The 11,247-nt window shown below is 42.7% G+C and overlaps 1 non-coding gene across 1 annotated transcript; it reads left to right on the top strand.

Annotated features, from left to right (window-relative positions):
- The first annotated feature begins 9,817 nt into the window (after positions 1-9,817).
- Positions 9,818-9,889, top strand: TRNAV-GAC (transfer RNA valine (anticodon GAC)). Its single transcript has one exon. It is a non-coding gene; the product is annotated as a tRNA-Val (tRNA).
- Positions 9,890-11,247: the final 1,358 nt, after the last annotated feature.

Below are 11,247 nucleotides of genomic sequence, written 5' to 3' on the forward strand. Positions count from 1 at the left end.
GGCATGATATGGAGGCTGGCAATGGCAAACTATCTCCAAACATCTCTTGCCTTGAAAACCCCACCAGAGTTGCCATAAGTCAGCTTTTTTTTTACTGCCCTCAGTTCATCCATACATACAACCTGTCCAAACCATCGTAAGAGTTTTGTTTCCTTTTTTATTTCTCCTCGGTTGCTTTAATTGCTTAGTCATAAAGACTTCATGCTTGTTTTGTTGTCCTCTGACAGTTTGCATTTTTTATTCGTAAGTTTTAATTTCCTCCTAAGAATTTTTTCATAGGTAACCAAGTTGCTGCTCCATATATCAGTGTTGGTTGTATTACAGTATTGTATACCAGGAATGAGAGCCAGTGGGGTGTATTGGTTAAAGTGTCAAACTAGGATCTGGGAAACCCAGGTTCAAATCCCCACTCTGCCGTGGAAGCTTGCTGGGTGTCCTTGGGACAGTCGCGCACCCTCAGCCCTGACCCTGGCTAGTGTTTGGGTGGGAGACCTCCAAGGAATACCAGGGGCATGATGGGGAGGCAGGCAATGGCAAACCACCTCTGAAAGTCTCTTGCCTTGAAAACCCTACAGGGTGGCCATAAGTCAGCTGTGACTTGATGGCAATAAAATAAAATACCAGGAATACATTTTTTTTTGTAGAGTTAAATGTGACTACTTTATTCAAAACTATTATCACACAAATTAGCTGTCAGAATTGTGGACATCATTTACTCTTTTGCTGTCTGTGTGATTAATGGATGTTCCAAGACATGTGCAATCTGTAGAAGGTGCCAATAGTGTTCATTGTTATTTATCCTTATTTGTGAATAATCAAAGTCTGGCATGGATTATGACAAGTGCTGATGGTATGAGGTATGTATTCTCTTCTCCACTTGCATGGAGGTATGTATGTATAAAACCCAGTAAAATGTCAAGGAGCTAGATGAGTATAGCAAATTTTTGTAATAATTTCCTTGTAAGCAGTTCAGAGAAGAGTCTGAAGCTGCCTTCTACTGAATCAGACCCTTGGTCCATCAAAGTCAGTATTGTCTACTCAGACTGGCAGTGGCTGTCCAGGGTCTCAGGCTGAGGTCTTTCACATCACCTTACTTGACTAGTCCCTTCAACTGGAGATGCCAGGGATTGAACCTGGGACCTTTTGCAAGCCAAGCAGATGCTCTACCACTGAGCCACAGCCCCTCTACAGGCTTTGGGCACTTTCACACATGCCAAATAATACACTTTCAATACACTTTCAATGCACTTTGCAGCCTTATTTTACTGTGTGCTTGCAAACAATTGTTACAGTACATTGAAAGTGGATTAAAAGTGCATTATTCGGCATGTGTGAAAGTCACCCTTGTATCACACATGCAATAGGAGTTTTGTGCCTGGAGATGCACTCCCGCTCTTTTATGTTCAGTTGTGACTTGATGGCAAAAGAAAAAGAAAGAGAGAAAGAGAGAAAGAGAGAAAGAGAGAAAGAGAGAAAGAAAGAAAGAAAGAAAGAAAGAAAGAAAGAAAGAAAGAAAGAAAGAAAGAAAGAAAGAAAGAAAGAAAGAAAGAAAGAAAGAAGATCAAGGGTCCCCAACCTTTTTTGAACCCATGCCCACCTTTGGAATTCTGAGATGGGGTGGTGGTCACTACCCCAAAATGGCTGCCACAAGAGACAGAGGGTGAAAACGCATGGTCGCATTATCCTCCTTTAATCCCTGTTTCAGCCAGGATTCATCCAGGATCAAACCTATGCGTTTCGCCTAATATGAGTTCAATCCTGGCTAAAACAGGGATTAAAGGAGGATAAAACGACCATGCGTTTTCGCCCACAGTGAACCACACAAACATGTGTGTGCAGAGGAAGCCCAAGTGCAGGGGAGAAGAAGGGTAATTTTTAAAAATGCACTGTGAAAGAGGAGTGAGAGGGAATAAAACCAACACTATGGTGGCGGGCACCACTGGATTTTTTTTTTAAACTAGTCACAGTCAATCAGATTTACTACAGTGGCCAATCAGATGACCCGCTGAGCAAAAGCCTCATCTGGCTACATTTTCTAACAATGCTTGGCAGGTGCCAGGAAATGTGTTGGGAGGCGCCAAAGTGCCCATGGGTGCTATGTTGAGCACCATAATTGAAAACATGCCAAAGGCTCTGTGAAGTGGAGCTGTTACATTATGCTTTGGGTGACCTCTGGCCTGTGAACGCACTAGCCACTTACCTCGCAAGTTACACACGTCCAGTACGCAAGTATCCAAAACGCCTTTAAATTCCTGTTCCCACCGCGCCTCCTTTCTCCGCTGCATTTGATAATCCCCAGACCGGCACGCTCCCACCCATGCCCAGTCGGCGCTCCAAGCAAGGACGGCGATTGGTCAGCGTTACTAAGGGAGGCGGGGGGAGTGCAGGGATTGGCTGGCAGCAGGAAGTGGATTTAATACTCATTGCATGTTCCCACTTTAAGGCTCCGGAGGTGGAAGACGTTTTATTTTTTTAATTCGACGAATAAGCGGATGCGCTTAATGCGGAAGAATTGTGTTCTGGAGATGTCCTTGGAATCCTTCGGGTGAGATGAAGTGGGAACATGCAAGGAAAGCCCGCAGAAATCGGAGCTGCAAATGGTGTGGACATGGCCCTGGTTAGTTAACATGATGGGTGGTGGCTTGCTTGCTCCATCCTGTTTTATTTTCACTGTGTTTCTATGAAGTGAGATGTCAGCTGGTTTTACAGTTCAGTCAGCTGGTTTTACAGCCCCACTCTTCTAAGGAGACCAACTCCTAGGGACTTAGAAGGGGGACATAACTCTGTTTAGTATTGCACTCTTAATGGTTATATAAGCCACTTTAAGCCCTGTTGAGTAAAGCAGAGTATAAATATTTTCATTGCATGAAATTAAAAATCCCTTTGCAGTTTTGGCAAAAGCATTGCAAGAGAAGCAGCTGTTAATCATTGTCATCAATGTATCTGTTCACAAGTAAATACATATCTTCCCATTTTATACCAGATATTTGTCTCAGTAGGTTGCTGTGCTAGATAGATCACTAACATCCAATAATGTTACCATGGTTACCCACTAAAAAAATCTTTGAGGCCTACACATGTCTCTCAACCCATCATTTGAGAATCACTGCCTTAACTTAAAGGGATGTATAGTCAAGTGTCAATTACTCAAGCTCGAGAATTGGGGCTAAAAATAAGGAATAACTCTGTTAGCTTCTGTATTGACCTCATCATCAGTAAAAAAGTACAGGAAATGAGCTTTTATATCTATGTAGGGTCAGTGAGGGGGAGATCTGAGTGTCAGCTGAGTTTGAAAAGGTGCTGAAAAGCAGAAGTGAAGTAGTAAAGATAGAAGATGTCAAATATTTCTTTACTTTTTGGGAAAGATCTCCATGTCAGGAGTCAAGGAATAATGGCCGGAACACTTCAACAAGACCTAATTTTCAAAGTGAAATGAAAAGAATAATAATGGAAAGATGTACATATATAAAGGTTACACAGAAAAGTCTGGGAAGAGACATATAACTAAGTTCTGTTTTCATATTGCTTAGTAACTTGGTATGGTTGGAATGAATTCAGTAGTTTTGCTTGAAGTAATAAGGAATATACAGCCCCCCCACACAAACATTTGAGTCTTCCTTTTCACATCTGTTCTTATCCACCTCTGAGAAAGGTATCTAATAAATGAATTTTCTCAGGAATTGCCATTTCTTTCCATTTTTAATATTAAAAATGATAACTTTAATGTTCAACTCCTCCTGGTTGCTATTCCATATACAAAATTTTGTTAAATTGAAGTGAAGGACATTCTCCTTTAATGATCAAAGACCAGCCACCCCTGTGAAAGAAGGCCACTCAAAAGAAGGTAATTCAAACAAAGATGAATTCCAAAGACAAGAGGAAATTATACCCATAGTGCATCCCTTCTGAAGATCACCTTACAAAGCTGAATGTTGTCCTCAGTTTCTCTATGGTGCTTATCAAACCCTTCCAATGAGGAAAAAAAAGTTGTTTTATTTCACCTTCTCTCCCCCCACTATTTTCTAGTCTGTTCCCAAGTTTATTATGTGAGAACAATAATGAATCGGTTAGGGCTTGGTCTGTCTCTAGGGTCAGGGGGAACTATCCCTAAGTAGAGGTACACCTTTCAAGGCCCATTGACCTCAATGGACTTTGAAGGGTGTAACTGTTGAGAATGGTACACTTCCTAACTGTGTAGGAAGTCACAGCTGTTGGGTGCTATTAAACAGTAGAACCATATTCCATTACACTTTAGATAGCAACTCCGAAGGGCTGTTGCAGATACAGGTCAACTGCAGTCAGGATCCAATGTGGCCTGACACCCAGTCTGAAGAAGAGGAGGATGCCCATATGAAGAGGGTTTGATACCTGATTCTGCCCTGAGGTTGGAGATTCAGACTCAAGAAGAGGAAGAGTTGGTTTTTATATCCTGACTTTCTCTGTCACTTAAGGAAAAATCAAACCGGCTTACAATCCCCTTCCCTTCCTCTCCCCACAACAGACACCTTGTGAAGTAGGTGAGGCTGAGAGAGTTTGGAGAGAACTGTGAGTAGCCCAAGGTCACCCAGCTGGCTTCATATGTAGGAGTGGGGAAACCAACCTGGTTCACCAAATTAGCGTCCATCCACCACTCATGTGGAGGAGTGGGGAATCAAATCCGGTTCTCCAAGCCACTGCTCTTAACCACTACACCATGCTTGCTCTCAAGCAAGGAACCCGAAAGTGTAGCTCCCCAACCACCAAGGCTCATCTCTCCATTGTAATCTCCCAGCAGAGAAGGAGAGGGTATGTATGGAGACCATTCAGTGTATGTCTTCCAGCCAATGTTCTGCTGTTTTTACTTCCTGCTAGTTCTGTGCTTGGGTACACAGGCATGACTTGTTACTTAGACACTTCCACTTCAATGTCAAAGCCAAATCTGACTCACTTGGGAAGGCTCTCTGGTCCTGTAGAATTCAGAATCCATGTAATACCTTTTCTTAAAGGTAAAGGTAGTTCCCCGTGCAAGCACCGGGTCAATACTGACCCATGGGGTGATGTCACATCCTGACGTTTACTAGGCAGACTGTGTTTACGGGGTGGTTTGTCATGGCCTTCTCCAGTCATCTACACGTCACCCCCATCAAGTAGGGTACTCTCATTTTACTTACCTTGGAAGGATAGAAGGCTGAGTCAACCCTGAGCTGGTTACCTGAAACCGACTTCTGTCGGGATTGAACTCAGGTCATGAGCAGAGCTTTTGACTGCAGTACTGCAGTTTACCACTCAGCTTCTTTTCTTAGGGACAATCAAAATAACACAAGCCATCATGCAAGTTTCCAAGCTCATCAGAACTCTTCATCAGACTAGATGTTACAAAAAAAAAAATTAAAATGAAGGATGAAAAAAAGCAGATTTCCCAGGTCGAGACCCTGTCATGCCAGGCTTTGGGGTTAGATGCTGACAAGCTCACAGTAATTGCTGTAGGTGCTAGATTACAGCACTTGCATTCTGGGAAGAAGAAGTAAACAATAGAGGATCATCTCATTTGAAAAAATAGAGTCCAGCAAAGGTCCAAATGCCACTCAAAAACCCATGCAAGAAGCAAAGTTCTGCAGGCAGGTGTACATAGGTTCACTGGTCCAAACCACTGCTCTTAACCACTACACCATGCTTGCAACATGACCAAATCGGAGGATACTTAAATGTTGAGATTGGGGCCATGAACAGACAAGACAGATCTTTCTGGGAGGAAAGCCCTACTATTGCAGAAAAATCTAAAAGAAGTACATGGAGGATTAATGCCCTCCCAAGTAACAGCAGTAAGAAACTAATACCCTCTGAGTGGTGTTGTAGCCATAATTAGGCAACCACAACAGTGTTGCCAGCTTTCAAGCCTTGGTTTCTGTTAGAGGGGATGGGGTCCTTTCCAGGGCTGTTTTGACCTTACAGAGAGGACTCATCGGGGCAAGGCCTGGAAGAAATCACCAGGCAATCTGATCCAAAACTTGCACGACTCATCCAGTGCTATAGTTCAACAGCAGCCACCCCATGAAAGCCACTGTGATGTAATGGTTTCAGACTAGAATGTAGGAGATCCAAGTTCAAATCCCACTCCACTGTGGAAGCTCACTGGGTAACCTTGGGCCAGTCACAGGTTCTCAGCCTAACTTACCTCACAGGGTTTTTGTGAGGATAAAATGGAGGAGTCTCCATGGTGGGGAAAGACATGGTTCCCATTGTGGAGAAAGACAGGGTATAAATGTGACCTCAATATTACAGCAAATACACCAACTAGCGATCCACTCCTGAGTCCAATTCAAGGTGTTGGTTTTGACCTTTAAAGCCCTACATGGCTTAGGACTGGGGTATCTGAAGGACCATCTTCTCCCATATGTTCCCACCCAGAAATTAAAATCACAGGGAGAGGCCCTCCTGACTGTCCCATCAATCAAAGGCCGTTTATACATGGCTGCTTCCTTGAGGTCACCCTGCTGATGTCTTCGGGGCTTTGCCTTGATTATGCATTCATTTTCCAACCATCAGAGGTTGCCTCGCTCTCCCCTCGTGTTTCCACGCATTTTACCCATGTTTTTTGGTTTAGTGTTTAACCAGCATCTCGAAAACCCAGACATGCGTAAATGCCCGGGGAGAGCGAGGTGACCTCTAACAGTTGGAAAATGCATGCATAAAGTCATCGGTGGGGTGACTGCGAAGAAGAACCATGCATAAATTGCCAAAGAAGCTTGTTTTGTGAGTACACAAGAGAGGGCCTTTTCAGTGGCAGCCCCATATTTATGGAACAACCTCCCTAGCCTAGCCCCCTCCCTCTCAATCCTGGAGAAAAAGAACGGGTAAATTGCACACATGCCTTGATAACACATAATGTTTATGCCACTTTGATGCATTCTGTGTGGGGCTGCCTTTGAATATTATTTTGAATATTATTTTGAAACTTGGCATCTAGGATTTTAACAGGAAGCTACTGAAGCCGCAGCTTTATGACCTGGCTCCCATTTTGTTTCCAGGTCCAATTCAAAATGATGATTTTTACCCTTAAAGCCCTAAAAGATCTAAGACCACCCCACCTCTACTGAAACTGCCCCCAACCTAAAATCAGTATGTGGTGCTTCCAGCAAGGTGTGGTAGTTAAGAGCGGTGGACAGTGAGGCATTTTGGAGTCTCAGTAAATTCTGTGGAACTGTAGTTTGGTGAGGAGAATTTGGTTAGAAATCCCTCTCTCTGTTCCCTCCCTGAACTACAGTCCCCACAGTTCCTGTGGAGGAAGGAAATACAGTTATATTTTAACAGCCCTCTACTGAGCAGAGCTTGGGGCCCCCATTGAATTACTTGGCTTCAAAGCACAGAGACTCTGTGCCTACTAGAGTCAGACTAAAACTATAGTGGGGTCTCTGCTTCCCAACAAGAGGATCATAATACTGACCCACCTAACAAGGTCATTTTATGGATTACTGAGATAATACACATGAACAGCTTTGAGCATTCAAAAATCACTGTATGGATCATAAATAAGATTTCACCTGCTTCACTTGACTGCTTCACATTTCATGTATTTTTAGCAATGAAGTAGGTGATGCTGTATTGGGAAGGCAGCATGGTACAGCCCGATCTAGTCAGATCTCGGAAGCTAAGCAGGGTCAGCCCTGGTTAGTATTTGGATGGGAGACCACCAAGGAAGACCAGGGTTGCTATGCAGAGGAAGGCACTGGCAAACCACCTCTGTTAGTCTCTTGCCATGAAAGCCCCATAAGGGGTCGCCAAAAGTCGGTTGTGACTTGACGGCACTTTACACACACACACACACAGGTGATGCTGTAGACATTAAAGAATATAACAGAATGCAGCCCTATAGCACATTCTAATGTTTTCTCCAAAATAAGTGCTATTGAGTTCATTGGGTTATACTTGCAAGAAAATATCCATAGGACTGCAACCTCTCTCTTAAGTAACTGAAATAATTTGGCTACTTGCCAATTAATGGCCTGGCCTGACCCAACTTAAGCACCCTTAATGCCTGTTGATTTTAATAAGAGGGTTAAGAACATATGTGACTTTCTTCCACAGAATTTATTGGTGACTCCAAAATGCTTCACTGTGGCTGAATCATGCCCATGAACACAGAGAACACAAATAATACTAAAGTGCCAGTGGAAATGTTTGAACCTTTAATTATAGATATTATTGACCTTTAAAAAAATCAAAGATAGAATAATAATGCTAAAAGATTAAATTTAGCTCGAGAGTTTCTAAGCCCCGGGTAATGATTCTTGAATGAGTTATCTGGCTCCATCTTCCCATGAACAGCTCTGAGAGCAATATGATGTCAGCTCTGCTGAATCAAACCCAAAATGTAGAACTCGCTATTCAAAAACACATTAATCCCTGTTAGTGTCATTTGAAATTTCTCAATGCCAAAACCATTTTTTAAAAAATGTATCCTTCAATACATTTAGAGCATGGAAAGCCTGTGGGATTAAGGTATAACTTTTGCGTTATACGTCTTCTTCGGCCTTCTCTCTAGGGTACTTATGTGCATTAGGAAAATCTCTCAGTATCCTTTCTGAAAAGCCTGCTGTCAGTCATCATGTAGCTTCTGCCCCTGGAATTGGGATGGTGGGGAGACCCATTACTGATCCCTGGTGCAGCCTTTCTGAAGGCAGACTGGGGGCAAAAAGGCCACTCATTAGATGAATAACTAGAATCTGGATCAAAACGCTGTCATGTGTTCGGAATCTAGATTTCAATGAGTTTTTTGTCGAAGAACTTCCTGCTGGGTTTTGCTCCCAATGTTGTACTAAGGGATGCTAAGGCTTCAAGCTTATGCAGACATCCCTCAAACAAATTTGGGCATATTAATCATTGTTGCCAAAATGGGACATATCAATAAGGACATACAAAAATGAGCTTTGAAGGTTTTAAGAAGCAAAAATGATCTGACTTCATACTCAGTTGCCCTCTCATTTGATAGAGTGGGGGGGGGGAGGTTCTATTAATTATAATTCAGTTCATTTGGTTACTGTTGTCCTTTAGATGTCCATGTGATTAAAATAAGAAGTGGTTTCAAAGGAGACAGTTCACATGAGCATAGTACAGTGGGAAAAGAATCAAATTGTGTCTTTCAAGAGGCAGCTATATGCTCCTATTAGATTATGAAGCGAGTAGCATTCATCTGTATGCCAGACTAATTGGGTCTTTCATTCTATGTTAAAAGAGAAAATAGCCAGTTCATTATAATGCATATAGACATACCGTTCAAAAAAAAAAAACCACCCCCTTAATGCTCAATTAAATATACAGAATAGACCTCAATGGAATTTGAACTGCAGTTGGAAAATATCCCTCGTTTCTGTCCTTAGAGGTTTGCCAGTAGCCCCAGAGGAAGACCGGTCAGAACGAAAAGAGCTCAGTTCCTATGCAATAGTCTAGACATTTGATGCATTGCTTCTTATTGTGGCTTTCTATATGTGATATTCTTTTTCTCATGTAGTCATCAGTCTGAGGGAAGCTGACACACAAAGAGATTTATCATCATGTGGATTAAGGATGAACTGGTCAGGGGTATCAGTCAACATGCCCTGCTCTTCCATGGAGCTAGCCTCCTTACTGGGCAAGTGCTGGGATATGTTCTCTAATCAGGATTACTGCTTCTCATGAAAAATGTCCAGATGTTCACAGACAGTAACATTTTAACCCACACATTTGTAAAACTTAATATTGGGTTTACAGTTAGATTGCTTTAAGTAGTCACATGGGTTGGGTAGCAGAATAGGGAATGGGGAATGGCATTTTACTACTGACCTCTCTCCCCCATTGGGGAGGGGCTGTGGCTCAGTGGTAGAGCATCTGCTTGACATGCAGAAGGTCCCAGGTTCCATCCCTGGCATCTCCAGTTAAAGGGACTAAGCAGGTAAGTGATGTGAAAGACCTCTGCCTGAGACCCTGGAAAGCCACTGCTGGTCTGAGTAGACAATACTGACTTTGATGGACCAAGGGTATGATTCAGTGTAAGGCAGCTTTTGAAAAAAGCTGACAGGGGGAGAAAGTCCCAAATGATTAATATTGCCTCATGTTAAAAGCCACATCATCATAAAGAGCTAGATTTGAGTCCAGGAGCACCTTAGAGACCAACAAGATTTTCAGGGTGCAAGCTTGCGATAGTCAAGCTCCCTTTGGCAGATACCTCTCCAAAGCTTCTACACCAAAAAATCTTGCTGGTCTCTAAGGTGCTCCTGGACTCGAATCTAGCTTTTCTACCGCAGATCAAAATGGCTACCCTCCTGAAATGTTATCATGAAGTAACAATTGTGGTGTTCAACTGAAGCTCTTACTACATTGGATTAATTTAGCCCTCTCCCATCATGGGTGTGCAGTGTTTTAGCCCCCCTCCCAATAATTTTAATTGGGAACTGATGAAATCAAATGCTCTTTTATTGAATTAAAAAAATACAAAGGACTGAAGAACCACTCAGCAACCGTTCCTCTTATTATAGGAGACGGTGATTCTGGAACAGCACGATGCAGGAAACAAATTCATAGATGTGTTGGAGAGCTAAAGGCCAATAAGGAGTGATAAACTTTTCCTTGATATAAGCGGAACATGCTTGAAAAGTTTTTTTAAAATCATACTGATTGATGTTTTATTTATACAAGACAAAATTTCCCTGTTTCAGTATGAATTCTAGGAACTTGTGACTGAAAGTTCTGGCAGCCATCCCAAACACATTTGCTCCAGTGGATTGCCACTGGCAACAAAATGGTTCTGAAGAACTGTGTTGGGATTACAGCCCTGAACATCTGCTTCCTTAGTATGCTGGACTATTGGAGTTAAAAAGAAGGCCCCAACTGATGTTATGAAAGGTCTTTTATGCATGGCTGTTTCACTCGCCGTCGCCCCTCCTACGACTTTGGATTATGCATGGATTGTCAGAGGTTGTCTCACTTTCCCCCTGCCTTTCCCTGCATTTTGCCCATGTTTTCAAATTCAAGATAAAACAGGTCCCTCAAAATGCAGGCAAAATGCAGGGAAACAGGCCCCCCAAAACGCAGGCAAAACATGAAGAAAAGCTTTTCCCTGTCCTCTCTCTCCATACCATGCATAATTTGAAAGACCTCTAGAGCTGAACTTTCAATCAGCCGCAAGCCAGAAATGCCAGACTAGAATCTATACCTCACACACTCTGAAGCAATCCCTGAATCACATACCCAACTGGGCACACAGTTGATAGAGGAAGAAGAGTTGGTTTTTAT

Source organism: Euleptes europaea, chromosome 8 (assembly GCF_029931775.1).
Source record: "Euleptes europaea isolate rEulEur1 chromosome 8, rEulEur1.hap1, whole genome shotgun sequence".
Lineage (NCBI taxonomy): Eukaryota > Metazoa > Chordata > Lepidosauria > Squamata > Sphaerodactylidae > Euleptes > Euleptes europaea.